Genomic DNA, 18,324 nt, shown 5'->3' on the forward strand with positions numbered 1-18,324 from the left:
GCCATGTAGATCTAAGTTAAATGACCAGCAGTGGGCGTGAAGAGAAGGGAATACATCAGAGACTTGGGAAATAGAATCTACAAGATTTGGCGACCATTTGCTCTTAGGTAGAAGGGGAAATGAAAGAGAGGGAAGGATCCAGGTTGAAGGGTGGAGTGAATAATAGGGAGTAGGGAGAAAGAGGGAGCAAAGTTCACTTTTGAAGATGCTACATTTGAGATGCCTGAGGAACATGAACGAGGAAGGTGGGAATACAAAACAATTACCTCAGTAGAGAGGGACTGGAGTTACCCCCAAATACCAAGTCCTCTGGAGAACACCAATCACCAATAATTGAAGGGGTGGGTTAGAAAATTCTTTTTTCCTTTGTTTGTTTTTGGTATGTCAGTATTTACTTTGAATTAAACAGTAGTCTTTTTTAAAAAAATTTATTTTTAAAAATTTTTTTGTTTTAGTAATTTTTTTTTTTTGCATGGGCGGGCACCGGGAATTGAACCGGGTCTCCGGCACGGCAGGCGAGAATTCTGCCTGCTGAGCCACCGTCAGTAATTTATTTTTAAGACAAAATTTTTAGCCTTAAAAAAAAGTGAAATTGCTTAATACCTTGGAAAGACAAACATATATATATTGCTAAATGTAAAAATGTAAGTTTATAAAAATATGAACATTTTATAAAATATGCTATTTAACATAAATTTCTAGCAGATAGTTTAATAAACAAAATATTTAAAAATATTACCAACAGGGCGGGCCACGGTGGCTCAGCAGGCAGGAATGCTTGCCTGCGATGCCAGAGGACCTGGGTTCGATTCCCTGTGGCTGCCCATGTAAAAAAAAAAAAAAAAAAAAAAGATATTACCAACAAAAATTAATCAAGTCCTTGTAAATAAAATTATTTGCCCTTTTTAAAAACAGTGATCTATTAAAGAAAATATATCGATGGTGTCACTATTGAGTTGCAAGTGTATTTTTTGTGCAAAAGAAAAATAACTCTTGAAGGAGATTGGGTAGAATGACATGATAGAGAAGGAAAACCTGGATATCACAGAAAATAAGGGATAAAGAGTGCCCAACAGCGTCCACAGGGACCTAAAGCTAAAGTTAGAAAGGCCTGAAAAACATTCCCAATGAATTTGTCAACAAGGACATTGAAAATCTCATCAGGGACATTTTCAGTGGAGTGGTGGGGGCACAAACTGCAGTGCAGAGGGAAGGTAAGGAAGTAGACAGCGATTCCTGTTTGTAAGAAACTTGGCTGGGAAGAGAAGAGGAGAGGAGAGATGGTATGATTGAGTGGGGTACGAAGCTTCATAGCTGAGGGGCATGAAGGAGGGAAGAAGGGAAAGGAACACAAACTTGTTTCCAACCTCGCCATTTTGCCAGGTGCTCCCCCGACAAGACCCGGAGGTCGTGGAGACTACAACCCCCAGAATGCGCCGCGGCGCCTGGGGGGTGGGGTTGAGGCCTGGAGCGCGCGCCAGGGGCGCGAGCGGAAGAGTACGATCCTCGGGAAGGCGGCGGAAGCTCATAATCGCGGCGTCCAGGGTAACGACCTCCGCGTCTTTCTCTCCTTTTTTCCACATCCCAAGCTGGGGCTAGTTGTCTCCGTATCTCTTACAACTAGGGACGAGACTTCCTTTCCCCCTTTGCTTGTTCATGTTGTTTTTTCCCCTCACGTGACGCGCGGGGCGGGCCTCTGCCTGGGGCGGAGGTTACTGGGAAGCTCCAGCCCTACAGCCTTGCGGGCTCTGGGCTGAGCGGGATCCTCCCGTGTGCCGTCCTAGGGGCCGTGTGCTTGCTTTGGGCCTGTGCCCCAAATACTTTCTGTGGAGGGGACGTTCTGTTTTCTGGGATTCAACAGGTACAGAGCGGAGCCCACGGCCTACCCCTCTGGAGTACGGTGGTCTGGACCACAGGGGTGACCCCGAGATGGCCGTGAGGTGCTGGCCATTTCCGGGCCGCGAGCCCCTTGAGTGAGGCCTCTCCGCTGCCCGGTACCTCGGGCTTTGGACTTCGAGTGAGCAGTCTGTAGACAAAATGTGCTTCCTGGTTTTCTTGGGCGGCCCTCAGAAAGCCCCAAGTCCGATTATTAAAGTTTTCTTTAGTAATAAAGCCGCCTCTCAGAGTTATGTAGGGGGTGGAGCACAGGAGTTGATCTTGTTGGGAGTCTCGGGGCTAGATGCCACTACTGGCCGTGTGAATTATTATTTTTATTTTTATTTTTGGCATGGGCAGGCCCCGGGACACGAACCCGGGTGTCCGGCAGGGCAGGTGAAAGCTCTGCCACTGAGCCACCGTCGCACCGCCCCTATGTGAAGTTTTGTAGTCTGTTTACCGTAGCTTCGGTTTCCCTGTTTGAAAAATGGGGGTAATAATCTTAGGTTTCCTTTGTTATTGTGGGGTTTAACAGAGCTGATATATATGAAAGTGCTTTGGAGTAAAAGCATGTTTCAAATATAACCGTACCGTGCTGCATCCAATCTGTCTGGGCCAGTTGTATTTTATAACTGCATTCATGTCTTTGTGAAGATCAAATGTGTTAATAATAGTAGGGAGAAAGTGTCAGTGGAAACTTAATTTGAATCATACGTGTGCTCTTATGCCAGGTTACTAGTGAAGAGTGACATTAGGGCCCGGCCACCTGTGGAGTCAAGTTTGAACTTTATCTGGATTTTTAAGGTCCACCAAAATTTGGGCACTTCCTGCAACATACGCTCTGTCTATCCCTCTTTCCCCCTTGTAACTTTCCTTCAGGACCTCATAGAGGTACACACATCTCAGAAGGCACTTACTATTCCTTAAGTATGGTATTAAGCTAATGCCTATGTCCAGAAGGTCTTGTGTTTCTTCTTTTCCCCCTTTAAAGATCCTGTTCATGTGCTAAACTTAGCTCTACTACTAACTCAACTTGCTAACCTTGTGTGCATACTAGCTGAAATATGGGGCTTATTTTCAGGTAAGTGGACATGCTAGGAGTCAGTTTCCTCAGGATATAAATAGGTAGTATTCCACTCTGCCTTTTTTTCTGGTGGTTGAACTCTGGGATTCTAAGCAGGTGACTTTGTGTCTTATTTTTCCCCTTGTAGAGAATGGGATTTTGCCATCAATTTTTCATGGCTGTGGAGACATAGCAATTAGGTTATGTTAGCCTGTATTTATTTTGAAGTCATAGATGGGAAAACAGCATATTAGTTGAGTGCACAAATGAACAAATCTTGAGTACATCCTGGTGCTGCAGTTTACTAGGTGCATGACTTTGGGCAGTTAGTTTACATCTGTGAGCCTGTTTTCTAATCGCTAAAATGGAGAAAATAGCCCTTACCTCACAAGATGTCTGTAAGGATTAAATGAGATGTGAATATAAAGTGCCTGGTGTGATTAAATGCTCATTATTGTTGCTGTTGTTATTGATGACTGTGATGGTGGTTTTAGGTGGAGTCCCTAAGATTCCATTTCTTTATTTGCAATGTGAGGAGAATTATCCTTTACCCACATGCTTTAAAAAAAATACTGTAAATAGCTGTCAGTAACTTACTTAGAACTTCTCGGATTGCAGGGCTTTTGTTTTTTTCTTGTACTTGTATTTTATGTAAAATTTATGCTCTTTTTCATTTTTAGAGGTTCCCGAAGTGCTGTTGTGAAGATTGTTTTTAGGATATACTGTCTTTCTATTTTTCTAGAGATTCCAAATGTTGCTTTGTACTTAGTTTGTTGAAATTGTACTGGGGCTTCATTCATAACCTGGAGTAAGAATGCATTGTAATTTGTAGTAGAACAATTATCTATCTTCATGTCTCATGTTTAGTTAGAGTTTTAGAGAGGGAAAGCCTTTGTTTTTACCTCTTTAAAAAAATTTTTTTTATAAAGCCATATAATTGGATTTAACTCTTAAAAAGTCCAGCCTCGCCCATACCAAGAAAAAAAAAAAAAAGATCCATCCTAGCATAAGATACTAGCGTAAAGATTGGGGAGAGTTGGTAACCCTCATTTCTTGAAAGTGGAAACTTCTCGTGACTGGTGCTGATGGTGGCATTGATGTATGTGTATATGCAGGGAATGACAGTTTAAAAGCCTAGTAGAGAAAACTGATCTGGTTTGGTTTAGGGTTAAGTATTGAAGTGTGTATTTTAATTCCTTCACATACCATGTTGACTACCAGATGTCTGCATATCAGATGTTTAAAAAGTGTTTATTTTACTCTTTTCTGTACTTTGCCAATTTAATTTTTACATTCAGTGTATAAATCAGCAAGAACTGTTTTTCACAACAATTTCAATACAAAGCTATGGAAATAGAGTTACTGCCAGTAAAATCTACTTTTGGTGCTTTAATGTGTTATTTTTTTCCCCTTGTGTTTTAAACACTTTTGCTTCTTGGCTGTTTTTTTACTTAAATGAAGATTTTGGAAGGTAGACTCATTCTTACTGCTAGCATTGAAGGTTATAGAGTAGATGCTTAGTTGGGTGATGACTGTGCTGAATAGTTCTGGATAGTGACATTTTATTGATGGTCCTGTATCAGTAAGGCATGCTTTGGGGAGGCTGAGCTGTATTGTGGAAGTATCCTAAGCTTTGGAGACAGGGAGGGGTTTGAATCCCGGCTCTGCTACTTACTAATTTTGTGACTTTGAGTCATATAGTCATTCTGAGTCAATTTTCTCATCATCATTAAAACAGAGATAATAATACTAACCCTGCATGGTAGAACAGATGAGAGATTGTTTGAGATAGGTACATACTAGCCAGGCTTAGGAAGAAACAGGTGTTATTATTATTGTTTTTTTTATGATTCTATTTTTCTGATAGGCATAGATTTATGTCTATATTCCCCCAGTGCTTCATGTGATCAGTGTGTTTCTTTTCCTCGCCAAGGTTAAAGTTGTTGATTGTGACCATGGGCTTCTGAAGCACTGCAAAAGTAATTGGCCACCATAAAGTTTGAGTCTGTTGACCCTGTCCTCATTAGCTTCATGACAAAGTAAAGTACCTCAGCAGAATGAATGATAAGACTGGTGTTTTTTTTTTTTTTTTAAACATAGGCAGGCCCCGGGAATTGAACCTGAATCTCTGGCATGGCAGGCGAGAATTCTGCCACTGAGTCACCGTGGACTACCCAAGACTGGTGTATTTTTGATTTGGCACTCATTAGACATAACAGAAGTAAATGGACTTGTACCACAATAAAAGTTTAGATTTTTAATTATAAACATAAATATAAACTTCAGTAGCTGTGACACTGTATATAAAACTGATGATCTATAAGTTGATCTTTGACAACCCCCATCCTGAACTGTAAATTAGACAATTGTGAATTGTTTTTGTTGCAGACTTTCCACTTGTAGGAGATGTGGAGAAGAAATGAAACTAGGTTATTTATGTCTTGAGAGAGAGAACCCTATTTCTGCTGTGCCACCCATCAGGAAATGTGCTTTTAGCTAGTGGGAAAGCATTTAGAGTTCGTCATTAATGAGCTCAGCAGGATGGATGAAGCCTGTTGTAACTTCTAAGAGCTTATTGAATTACAGAGAAATTCCAGTTGTCAGAGCATTAGATAGAAGAGAAGTTATAAGGTGCTGCACAGGAGTAGTAAGCCTGCATTTGGAGAGACTTTTCTCCTCCTTCAATAAAACAATGATTGCTCCCAGCTTTTGGTGTCCATTTTTCACTGTCTGGTGCTAGCCTTCTGCTGTATAGTCTTCCATTCTTCATGTTCACTCTTCAGTTTTATTAATAATTTTTGTCTCTCCTGTGTCTTTCTTTTTCTATGCCAAACATGGTTGGTTTGGGGTTAGGGATACAAAGAGATATGGAGAAGCAGGTTCTGGTATTGCGAGGTTCCTAGATAACACAGGTTAACCTATGAACATGATGGTTTGAACTTCTGGAATAGGCAGTGGCTGACAGATCATCACCATTTAACTAGGTGAGGGGGCAGAAATGTGGGCAATTGCTATGTAACACTCCAGTTTGTTTCTTAGGAAAGAATCTGAATATGTATAGTGTTAATATTGGCTTGAAGTTGAGCTGTTTCAAATCTTTACTATGAAATTCCAGAAGAGAAAGAAGGGGAAGCATTTGGATTTAAGTTCTAACCTCTCGAATTTATACTAGTAGTTCTGTTTGATTTTGTAAAAAATCATCTGTAAAGTGGGGAAAATTATACCAAACCTACTTGTTTATAAAGATTAGAAGAGAAAGTTAACAACAAGGAACACTTGAAAATGTGGTGGGTAACTAGGGAAGAAATAGACTGAAAGAGCCTTAGAGGAATACAAAGACATAAATACAGAGGAACAAAGAGGCAGTCAAAACTAAAAAGAAGGACAGATTTTGGAGGGCAGACTTAGACATACATGAGAGACAAATACAGAGGGATAGACAGAGATAGTAAGAAGAAATGAGCGAGGGAACAACAGGACGCTTGACAAAGAGATGGACAGTTTAGTCACTTAATTTGTTTCTGTTATTTGAGGAGACCTTGGAAATTAATAATTAGCTAGGAAAGGAGAGAAAAGGAGATGTTGATAGTAAATCAAGTAAAATGTTTAACTGCTTTTATTACTCTAACATTTTCCCCTAAATACCAAATTTGTTTTGTATATTTAGCTTGCAAATACCAAGCCAGCTTATATATTACAGACCTGTGAAACTATTTACTTGACCCTCTTCATGGTGTAAACACATTTTTAAAAACTTAAAACAATATTTTCCTTAAAAAATCTAATACATGCTTACTGCAGAAAACTTGGCAATACAAAAAGTTAAAAGAACAACAACAAAAAACACTCATAATCTTACGATCTCAAGATAATAAGGACCACATTCTTCATATTTTTTCCCCCAGTCTTTTTCTTCTAAGCATATAATAGAGCACCTTTACTTTCCTAAATGTAAAAACTAAAAAAGCTGTTTATAAGTCCCAAATGATAATATAAATTAAGCGTTTGTGTTGGCATTAACTTTATACTTCTATTTTGGCACTTACATACTGTGATAAACTATGTTATATGCAAGCTTTTTATTCCTTTTTTCCCTAGATTGTAAACTTCCTGACTACAGATGATATGTTATTCACCTTTGTGTTTTCAGTGTCTAGCAAAGTGGCTTACATACAGTAGACGCTCAGAATGTATTTGAGATCAATTGTTGTCCCCTAAGTAGAAATTGTCTTATTTAAACACATCAACCCAGTTGTACATTGGCAGGTGGGACCTTCCTTAAAGTTGAAAAAAGCTTGCTTTTAGTGTGTGTACGTATGTTTAATTTGAAACTACTGAAGTAGGAATGCTCTTCTGGTAGCTTTTGTTGTATAGCAAGTTAGTCCAATATTTAAAGCTGTAAAATACTGTTTTATTATACATATTGATTCAGGGAATTCAGACAGGGCGCTATAGATATGGTTTGTCTGAGCCTTAACTGGAAAGACTCAAAATCTGGTGGTGATTTGATGGCTGGGAGCTAGAATCTGGGGGCTTCAGTCATATCTGGTGGTTGATGTTGGCTGTTCCCCTGGATGTCTATACAGTCTCTCCGTATAGACTAATTTGAGCTTCTGCATAGCGTGGTGGTGGTTGTGTTCAAAGTGCAAGCATCCTAAGAGCACAATGTAGTAGCTAATTACTTTCTGTGACCTGGCCTCAGAAGTCAGGTTGTGTTAGAGCTTGCCAGATTTGGAGGGAAAGGGGAGTAGTGGTTAGGTGGAATCCACTTATAATAGCACAAGCTCAGAGACACATTGTAAGAAAAGCATGGAAAAGGGGAATAGCTGCCAGCTTGGGAAAATACAGTCTTCCACAAGTACTGAACTGAAAAATAGTAAGTTAAAAAATGAGTTAAAAAACAATATATAGGAGTGCATGGGTAGTTCAGTGGTAGAATTCTTGCCTGCCACGTGGGTGACCTGGGTTTGATTCCCAACCTATGAACTCCAGAAAAAAAAAATTAATGAGATGGTGCTGCAATGATGGGATATTCATTTGAAAAAGAATGAAATGTGACCCCCCCACCGCACAGCATACAAAAAAAACAGTATAGCACTTTTAAAATGTCATTTAATAAGTATTCTATTGACTGTTAAAGGTTTTTCTCTACTAACAGTATTATATATACTTAAACTTTTTTTATAAATTGTGAAATACAACATATATACAAAAAAAGCAATTTCCAAGTACATTTTAACAAGTAGTAGAACAGATTTTAAAGTTTGATATGGGTTATAGTTCCACAATTACTTGTTTTTTCTTCTAGCCACTCCAAGATACTGCAGGCCAACAGAAATATCAGTATAATGATTCATATACTCATTTGAATATACTCATTTGTTAAATCTATCTTCTCTGTTATACTCCTCCTTCTCTTTAAATAACATACATACATAAAAGCTATAAATTTCAAAGCACATCACAACAATTAGTTGTAGAACAGATTCCAGAGTTTGATATGGGTTACAATTCTACAATTTTAGGTTTTTATTTCTAGCTGCTCTAAGAGACTGGAGACTAAAAGAAATATCAGTATAATGATTCAGCACTCCTACTCCTTTGTCAAACCTGACCTTCTCTGTATAACTCTATCACCTTTGATCATTCTCCCACTTTCTAGTGGTATGTGGGCTGTGCCCATTCTAACTTTTACGTGTTGGAAGGGGCTGTCGATAATATGGGATAGGGGGATGGAACTAGTTGATGTTCTGGAAGGGTTGGCCCCTCTGCATTTCAGGACTTAGCTGGTCTGGGACCCCATCTGGATGTTGTAGGTTTTGGAAAGTTACCGCAGTGCATGGAACCATTGTAGAATCTTATGTAGTGTCCTAGTTATTCTTTAGTATTGTCAGGAATGGTTTTGGTTGGGGTTTGGCAAGTTATAATAGGTAGCACTGTTTAACTGAAGCATGCTTAGGAGTGACCACCAGTGTAGCCTCTCGGCTCTATTTGAATTCTCTCAGCCACTGATATCTTATATTTTTAAATTTACTTTAAAAACTTGTAACTACATTTGTAAAACTTTTAAATTCAAGCTATTTTAAATTATTTTCTTGATGTTCAGGTGCTGAACAAGATCACATTGTATCTCTTTGATCCAGTTTGTAAGTTCGTCAGTTTCTATCCTTGGGCTTTGGCATCACCTTTTTAAAAAATTCAAGTCAGTTGTTATTTCTGGATTTTGAGAGGCTGTTTTATATATGTGTAATCTGGTATTTAGAGATAAGAATGAAGCTGATCAGGATGGGTTAAGGCAGTTAAGAATACAGGGCTAAGGAAGACATTGTCTTTATTTTAGAATCTCATATACTCTGAGACCAAGGGAAGAAATGTTTGTTTTGTCCAGAGCCTAAATTTCCTGTAGCGTATTAGCTGGCTCACCCTGTTTGCATGGATCGTTTGAACGGCCCAAGCACTGGGTCCTGGAGTGAAGGTAAAGGCCTTTGATCATGTGTAGCTTGGTGTGGTTCCTGAATAGATCCCAGAGTGTATTGAGCAGACAGTTGAGGGGTGTTGGCAAAGTCCCTTGAGAAATGGGAGAAAAAATATGGAATTATTAAACTTTATGACTGGAGAAGCCTCTGATGCTGGGCCAGGCATTGGAGATACCCAGGTCAGTGGGTCATGCCTTTGGTCTTGAGGCTTGTTTTTGTGAGGCTTGTGTGTGCGGTTGGTGGAGAGGCTTGGCCTACCTGTAGGTATGCCTGAGAGTTACTTCTGGAGGACCTCTTTTGTTGCTCAGATGTAGCCTCTCTTTCTCTTTGGGCCCAGCTCTGCAAGTGAAATCATTGCCCTCCCACCCTCTTGAGACATGTCATCCAGGAGTGGGGATCTCCCTGGCAGCATAGGAGATGACTCCCAGGGATGAGCCTGGTCCTAGCACGGTGGTATCAACAATGCTAACCTGATCAGCAGGGGGAGGAGAAGTGTACAAATAAGGTATCAGTGGCTGAGAGAGTTCAAGTGGAGTCGGTCACTCTTAGGCAGGTTCAGTTGGACGTTGCTGCCTGTCATAGCTTGCTGGGCCCCAGGCAAGACAATTCCTGCCAATCCTGGGGAACCCCTAGGGCATTGCATGGGATTCTGCAGGGGTTCCATGCCCTGGGGTAATATTCTGGGGGCCTGCAGCCTCCAAATGGGTTCCTGGACCGGCTGGGTCCTGAGGTGCAAAGGGGCCAGCCTCTCCAGAATGTCAACTAGTTCCATCCCCCGTCCCATGTTGTCAGCACCCCTTTCAATATGAGAGGGTTGAAATAGGCATAGCCCCAATACTCCTAAAAAGTGGGAGAAGGATCACAGGTGACGGTGGAGTTATACAGAGAAGGTTGGGTTTAACAAATGTTTATGATTGCTGAATCATTATATTGATATTTCTTTTGGTCTTCAGTATCTTAGAGCAGCTAGAGGTGAAGACCTAAAATTGTTCCACAACTAATTGTTGCAATGTGATGTAAAATTTATTGCTTTTTTGAATCTGTGTTATTTTTCACAAAAAAGAAAAAAGAAGTCGATTGTGGTGATTAATGCACAGCTATATGATTTTATTGTGAACCATTAAAAAACTTTATTGAACTATAAAAAAAATTAAGTCATAGTTTGTAAATAGTATATGTTTACTGTAGAAAATCTGGAAAATCAGGGAAGATGCCAATGAAATACACCCTTAATTTCACCTTTCAGATGTAACTAGTTTCAGGTCCATAATTCTTTATCCCTGGTTCCTAAATTTTGAAAGTTCTAAAAATGGACAGTTCTTACTAAGTTTATAGCATACTCAGTTGGCAGCAAAAATCCAGGCAGAACTGATGTAAGTCTATTTGTAGTCTTTGTTTATCCTATGTAGTTTAACTATTCATACTTTTTTCTGTAGAAATATTAATAATCTAATTATACAGAGTTGCCTCACACCCTGGTTGGGATATTTTGTAACATTGAGTATGTACCATACTAATCTTTCTAGAATCTGAAGATTTCAGAATTCTGAAGCCTGTCTGATATGAAGAGTTTTGGGTAAAAGATTTTGGACTTATATTTGAAACTTAGTGCTGGAAAAAGATGGAGTTATTACCCTTTTGGTGGTTCTAAACTTCTATCATCATATGACTCTTCCCAGAAATTTTGTTTCCGTTTCTTATTTACATTTCAGAAGAAAGCCCAGAAATAAAGAAAATAGGCTTGATTTGTCAATATGATCAGTAATTTCTGCTCCCATTCCAAAAAAATGGTTTCAAAACTCTGGTGACCATCTCTCTTAATACATTCAGAATTTCCAGTGACTTTTTTTGGACAGCTAGACTCATAAAGTGTGAAAACCACTGATTTATTAAGTACCGGAGTTGATGAACCCCAGGAGTATGTAGCTTGTGTTTTTTTAATGTTGAGTTTTTTTTTTTTTTTTTTTTTTTTTTTCGGTATTCTGTATGGTAGGTATCACATTTCATTCTTTTTTCCATGTGGGCATCCTGTTATTGCAGGACTGTTTGTTGAATTTTTGTTTGTTTTTTTCTTTCTTTTGTTTGCTTGTTTGTTTTGGGGAGGTACATGTGCCGGGAATTGAACTCAGGTCTCCTGCATGGCAGGTGAGAATTATACCACTGAACCCCCCAAGCTTGTGTTCTTTGCCACTTCTGTAGTCAATTTGACTTTGCTGTTCTTTACTTTTTTTGCCATAATGTTTCTTGTCTTTCTTTTTTTGCTTAAAATAGCAGGCGTTTATTATTTCACATAGTCTGAAGTTCAGGTATCCAGGCAAAGTTTAGCTGGAGCCTCTGCTTCACAGTCGTTCCCAGGGTACAGTGAGGGTGTCATCCAGGGCTAAGGTTTTATCTAAAATCTTGGCTGAAGAGGGATCTGCTAAAAGCTTTATGGTGGTTGGTGGGATTTGGTTCCTTGCTTGTTGTTGAATGGAAGGCCTACATTCCCTTGTTCTCTTGCTGGCTGTGGCTGCAGGCCTCCCTCCATTTCTTGCCACATGGGTCTTTCTCCCACAATGTCCTGCTCCATCAAAGCCTGCAAGAGAGAGTGTCTGATAGCAAGACTGAAGTTACTGTCTTACGTAACATAATCGTGGATGTGACATCCCATTGCTTTTGCCATATTCTGTTGGTTAGAAGTGAGTCGCAGATCCTGCCCACACAAGGGGAGGGGGTGACACAAGGGTATGGATAGCAGGAGATGGGGACTTCTAGGGGCCATCTTAGAGTGTGCCCTCCTCTCTGGTAATGTTTCTTTTTTATATGGTGTTTCTTGTTTTGTTTCTTTGGGTAGCCTGAAACTTTTCATTGCCTCTGACACATTGGTGAGGGATAATGCATCAAAAACTGGAACAGAATCTTGTCTACCAGTTTATTAACTTGCAGTTTGCCTTCTCAGTAGATAGATGACCTTGAGTTCAAGGTTGAAGAATTTATCTTTGACTTCATAATGCCATGCAGTTTTTATTTTTAAATTATTACTTATTGCTATTATCATAAATTCAGTGCATGCTTATTATAGAGGATTTGGGAAATACAGCCGTGCTTTCACCACTTAAAAGTAACTATTAATCTTGCAGCTTTATTTCCATGTGAGTTTATTAATGTACACATCTGCAGACACACTTAAATTGAAATCTTTTGGTGTTGTATAAAAATTTTACATCCTGTTTTTTTTTTTTATAATGTGTTTATTAACAGTGTCTAAAATGGTGTCTGGAATGTAGCATGAATTAAATTCTGGGCAGTGATCTTTAAAGTTGTATTCATTTTTAAATAAATTGGATCAGAGACTGAAGTTCAAATTCTGGCTTTGCCATTGCCAAGCAAAACTAGGGCAAGTTATAGTATATCTTTGGACCACCATTGTGTCATTTGTCAAGTGAACTTTCAGAGGTATTCCACACAACAATCTGATGAAAGTTTTTAACTCTCTCTTTAGAAAATTCCTCACATACCCAAGGAGCCGTAGCCTGGTTGATCTTTGCAGTTCTTTTATTTATACTGGATGTTTTTTATATTGAGGAATGCAAAATATAGCAAAATCTGCGTGAGATTATTTAGGAATGGCTTTGTGGAAGAGGGGGATTTTGAGGAAAGTGATAGAAAAACAAAGTAAGTAGAGAGGACAAAAGAAATTTGCAGACAGAATGGTGAAAAGTTGAAAGCAAACAATAACTACAGTGAAACCAAAAGGGACTTTTAACATTACTACACAAATGGAAGGTGTAATTTTTTGCTGAAGATTAATAATAAAGAAGATATTTTAGGTTAATAATGAGGAAGAATTGAGGGAGGCTTTGTAGGATAGGCTCTAGAACTTAGATTTGCTTCAGTAGGTCGTGGTACTTCTGTGGAGAGTCATGATGAAAACTGTATTTGAAAAAGGTAAAAGGTTTCTGGCAGCTTTGGATATGGGATAACCTCAAATAGAGAGTGCCTTTAGAGTTTCAGTAGCCAGTCATGGGGTAATGTGGAATTAGAAAACATGATAGCTGTTGTGGAGGAAGAACAAGATGATATGAAATTAGAAGAGCTGGAAGAGTCAGAATACCTCAAAGCTTTGAACCTGACGTATCAAGTGTGTTATGAAATTGGGGAAGATCTCAGATAGGTGTAGGGAGAACAATAGTGAGTTCAATTTCTAATATGTTAAGTTTAGGTATTAGATAATGTCAGTGGTAGTTTAAAAAATATGGTTCTTTAAAAATAACTTGTTATTCCAAATGCAAGCTATCCCTTTAAAGTAATCTGTTTGAAAGACCATGCCTTTATTATAGCAAATAAATATTCTATGTGTGGAATGGTTAGTGTTGTGTTGACATTATTATGCCTATGCAAATTTTATTTGCAGGTAGTGTCTTAAATAGCCTTTCAGTACAGTGTTCTACAAGGTCAATCAACAGTAATTTGTCAGTTCCAATTTTTTTAATTTTTGGAAACATCTCTCATGGAGACTTCTGTTGTAGGGTTGGCTGGAATGGTTTTGGTTGGGATTTGGCAAACTGTGGTAATTAGCGATATCTAGCTAAATCTTGAGTAAGAGTAGCCTTCAGAATAGCCTCTTGACTCTATTTGAACTCTCTTATACACTCATAACTTATTTTGTTACATTTCTTTTCCCCCCATTTGGTTAAGAAGGCGTTGCCAACTCCGTGGTTCCAGGGCCAGACTTGTCCCTAGGAATCATGTCCCACGTTGCTAGGAGACTTTTACCCCTGGAGCTCATGTCCCATGTAGGGGTGGGGGAGGACAATGATTTCACTTGCAGAGTTGGGCTGAGAGAGTGAGAAGCCACATCTGAGCAACAAAACAGGTTTTCTGGCAGTAACTCTTAAGGCATAACTATAGTAGACTTAGATTCTCTGCTACAGAAATAAGCTTTATAAAAGCAAGCCTCAAAATCAAGGGCTTGGCTTTTGTCCTGGGAGTCCCTAAAGTTTGAGACTATCGGGTTTCCTCGGTAGTGAAGCTTAATAGTTCCATATTTTTTCTTCCGCCCCTCAAAAGATTTTGCCAGTACTTTTTAATTATCTACCTAGTCCACTCTGGGATGTATCTGGATATTACCTTAAGCTATACAGAATTACAAGCCCTGATTCCCATTCTGGGCTCCATTTGTTTGAGTTTTGTAAATGAGCTATCCAGACAAGTTGAGTTAGATTGTGTGCTATGGAAAATTTAGGTTTTGGACAAATCGTCCTTTTCTTTTGTAAACTCCTAAGCTAACATGAATCCTCTTCCTTTGTTTGAATCTTTTTGCTGAACATTTGTTGGATCTCTGCTTTGTCCTTAGTGTTCAGAAATTTCGCAGTGATGTGCCTTGATGTGGTTTTTTTTTTATCTACTCTGGTGGGTATTTGTAGGTACTTAGAGAAAATCCTTTCAGTCTAGAACAGCTGGGATTTTTCTGGGAGCTGGTGTGAAGCTCATAGCGTCTCTGTCTTGGTCAGTGGGAGCCCTTCATGTTGATTCCTGTCTCCTTTTGGCATGTCCTTCTTATTCTTTTGAGCACTTCCTTCCTTTTTTACCACAAGAATTTCTAAGCTCATCTTGTACTTTCTCAGCCCAACACTGGAATCAGCCAGCATTGGCTCCTTTTAGTTAGAGAATGGTTTTATAAGCCACAATCTGTATTCATTGCTGCTGATGTCATTGCTTCTAGCCCCATCAGCAAATATAGCTAGGAAATAGATGTATGTATGTGTGTATATATACACATGCACATACATATATCTTTATCTATTAAAAACTATTTTTAATTGATATGTCAAATTCTAATCCAGTACCACAGGATTTATTTTATCTTCTCATACCATACTTACAGTTCTGTTTTCTAACAATGAGAAACCCAGCCTCCATTTTTTAATAACATTTTTACTTATTGGCTCAATCTTGAAGTTTCAGAAAATATTTAAGATTTGCCTAATTTATGCCAGTAATTAAAAGAAACCTGCTAAGTAGAGTTTAATATTTGTTTATATATATTTTTCTTTAGCCTAAGAGTTTATATTCTAATCTACATTGTCTAATAGTTTAGCCACCAACCACATAAATTGAGGTGTGCTGTAAGTATAAAATATATACCCGATTTCAAATCCTTAATGCAAAATAAGAAATTAATATTTTATTCATTAATATTTTGAATATTATTATACTGATTTATGTTGAAGTATTTTGAATATATTAGTTTGAATAAAATATACTATTCAAATTAATTTTGGTATTTCTTTTTATTTTATTTTAATGTGGCTACTAGAAAATTTTAAGATTCATCTGTGATTTATACTGTATTTCTCTTGGGTAGTGCTGGCCTACAAACTATTAAAGATTTTTTTTGGGTTCATTTTCTCCCCAGCATTGTTTCCCCCCATGCCCACCCCCTGGTTATGTTACTCATTTGAAATACAATTCTGTACATTTGTTTATATTTGTGCTCTAAATTTTTTCTCCCCATCTTTATTGGTTTAATTGTCCATTTTTGAGTATGTGAAACATTAACATGGCTCCAAAGGTCAAAATTGTTATATAATCAGTAACTCACAATATCATCACATAGTTGTATATTCATCACATGATCATTTCTTAGAACATTTGCATCAATTCAGAAAAAGAAATTAAAAGAAAAAAGAAAAAAACTCATACATACCATACCCCATACCCCTCCCTCTCATTTGACTGCTAGTATTTCCATCTACCCAATATATTTTAGCCTTTGTTTCCCCTATTTTCTATACCCCTTACCACTCCCTTTTGTTGATCACTAGCATTTCAATCTACTAAATTTATTTTAACATTTGTTCTCCTTATTATTTATTTATTTTTAATCCATATGTTTTACTCATCTGTTCATACCATAGATAAAAGGAGCATCAGACTTAAGGTTTTCACAATCACACAGTCGCATTGCAAAAGCTATATCATTATATAGTCATCTTCAAGAAACATGGCTATTGGAACACAGTTCTACATTTTCAGGCACTTCCCTCCAGCCTCTCCAATATACCTTAACTAAAAAGGTGATATCTATATAATGCATAAAAATAACTCCAGAATAATCTCTCGACTCTGAAATCTCTCAGCCATTGACACTTTGTTTTGTCTCGTTTCTCTTTTTCCCCTTTTGGTCTAGAAGGTTTCTCAATCCCTTGATGTTGAGTCCCAGCTCATTCTAGGATTTCTGTCCCACATTGCCGGAAGGTTTACACCCCTGGGAATGTCATGTCTCACATAGAGAGGGGGAGGGCAGTGAGTTTGCTTGACGTGTTGGCTGAGAGAGAGAGAGACCACATCTGAGCAACAAAAGAGGTTCTCTGGGGGTGAGACTCTTAGGCCTAATTTTAAGTAGGCTTAGCCTATCCTTTGTGGGGATAAGTTTCATACGAACAAACTCCAAAATTGAGGGATTGGCTTGTTGCTTTGGTTGTCCCCACAGCTTGTGAGAATATTAGGAATTCTCCACATGGGGAAGTTGGATTTTCCCCCTTTCTTGTCATTCCCCCAAGGGGACTTTGCAAATGCTATTTTTATTCACTGTTCAAATTATAGAGCTATTTCTTACTCCTTTTTTTCCACAACTGCATAGTACTCCATTGTGAGGATGTACCACAGTTTAGTCAAACATTGTCTTAGATATGGGCACCTAGACTGCTTCTAATATTTTATGTTTATAAACAGTGCTGTGATGAGTAACCTCGTATATATGAAGGTTTGTATTTTGGAGGTGTATTTTTGGGTAAATTCCTAGAAATGGGATGGTTGGGTTAAAAATATATAGTTTTCTTAACTATTACTAGATCCCTTTCTTTGGAATTGTATGAATTTGAATTCCCACCAGCAATGTATGAGAGTGCTGGTTTTCCCACAACCTCATCATCAGTGTCTGTTGTACTTTTTAATTTTTGCTAACCTGATAGGTATCTCAATAGAGTTTTTTTTGTTTGTTTTTTGTTTTGTGGCATGGACAGGTTCCGGGAATTGAACCCGGGTTTCCGGCATGGCAGGTGAGAATTCTGCCACTGAATCACCGTTGCACTTCTCTCAGTATAGTTTTAACGTGCATTTCTCTTATTAATGAGGTTGAACATCTTTTTCTATTGTGTCATTTTTATATCTCTTGTGCTTTCTTATTTCATTTTCTATCATGTTTTTAATTTTTTCTTCATTTTTAAAGTTTTTAATATATTAGGGAGATTAGCTCCATAAAAAAACTTGAAGGTATTTTTATTGGGATTACATTAAGTTTATAAATTAATTTGGTGAAAACTACATCTTTATGATGAGTTGTAAGAATTTTCTGCCCAAGAACAAGGAGTATCTTTCTATTTCTGCATGTCTACTTTTGTGTCATTCAGGAATGTCTTAATGTTTTATTCATATTAGGTTTATACATTTCTTGTTTAGTTCTCCATTTAAAATTTTCAATATGTCTTGTAGATCTTTATATCAATACATATAGAACTATATTGTTCTTTTTAATGATTGCATCATTTTCCATAATATGGATGTACTGTAACTTATTTAACCTGGCTGAGAATGAGAGAGGATGATATTTCCTTATTGTGTTTTGGTGGTGAGCTTCTAAAAAGTATTTGTGTGTGTTCTGTGTGTATTTTATTTTCATTGCATATTCTTATGCAAATCATTGTGTTAATGCCTTAGTATTTATGAAAAGAGAGAGTGAAAATTAAGTGCCTAGAACCTTTAGCTATCAAAGAATTGGCAACTATTTATAATAATGACTTGTTAAATTATTATTTTACAGGTTGCAGTTTATCAGAAGAGAACTTTTGTGCAGTTTGCCTTCAGACAGATTATCTGCATGCTCTGGAGTTTTATTGTTATTCAGATACTAAATGTCAATGATTTGGT

General features: G+C 37.9%; 1 protein-coding gene across 3 annotated transcripts in view; it reads left to right on the forward strand.

Moving 5' to 3' along the window:
* Window positions 1-1,457: 1,457 nt before the first annotated feature.
* R3HCC1L (R3H domain and coiled-coil containing 1 like) overlaps window positions 1,458-18,324 on the forward strand; it is a 300,427-nt gene continuing 283,560 nt past the window's right edge. For all 3 annotated transcript variants that reach the window (XM_077125695.1, XM_077125693.1, XM_077125694.1), the window contains exons 1-2: window positions 1,458-1,545; window positions 18,218-18,322. The gene's annotated coding sequence lies outside the window, so the exon portion shown is untranslated. The remainder of the gene's footprint in view (window positions 1,546-18,217; window positions 18,323-18,324) is intronic.

This window comes from Tamandua tetradactyla, chromosome 13 (assembly GCF_023851605.1).
Source record: "Tamandua tetradactyla isolate mTamTet1 chromosome 13, mTamTet1.pri, whole genome shotgun sequence".
Taxonomy (NCBI): Eukaryota; Metazoa; Chordata; class Mammalia; order Pilosa; family Myrmecophagidae; genus Tamandua; species Tamandua tetradactyla.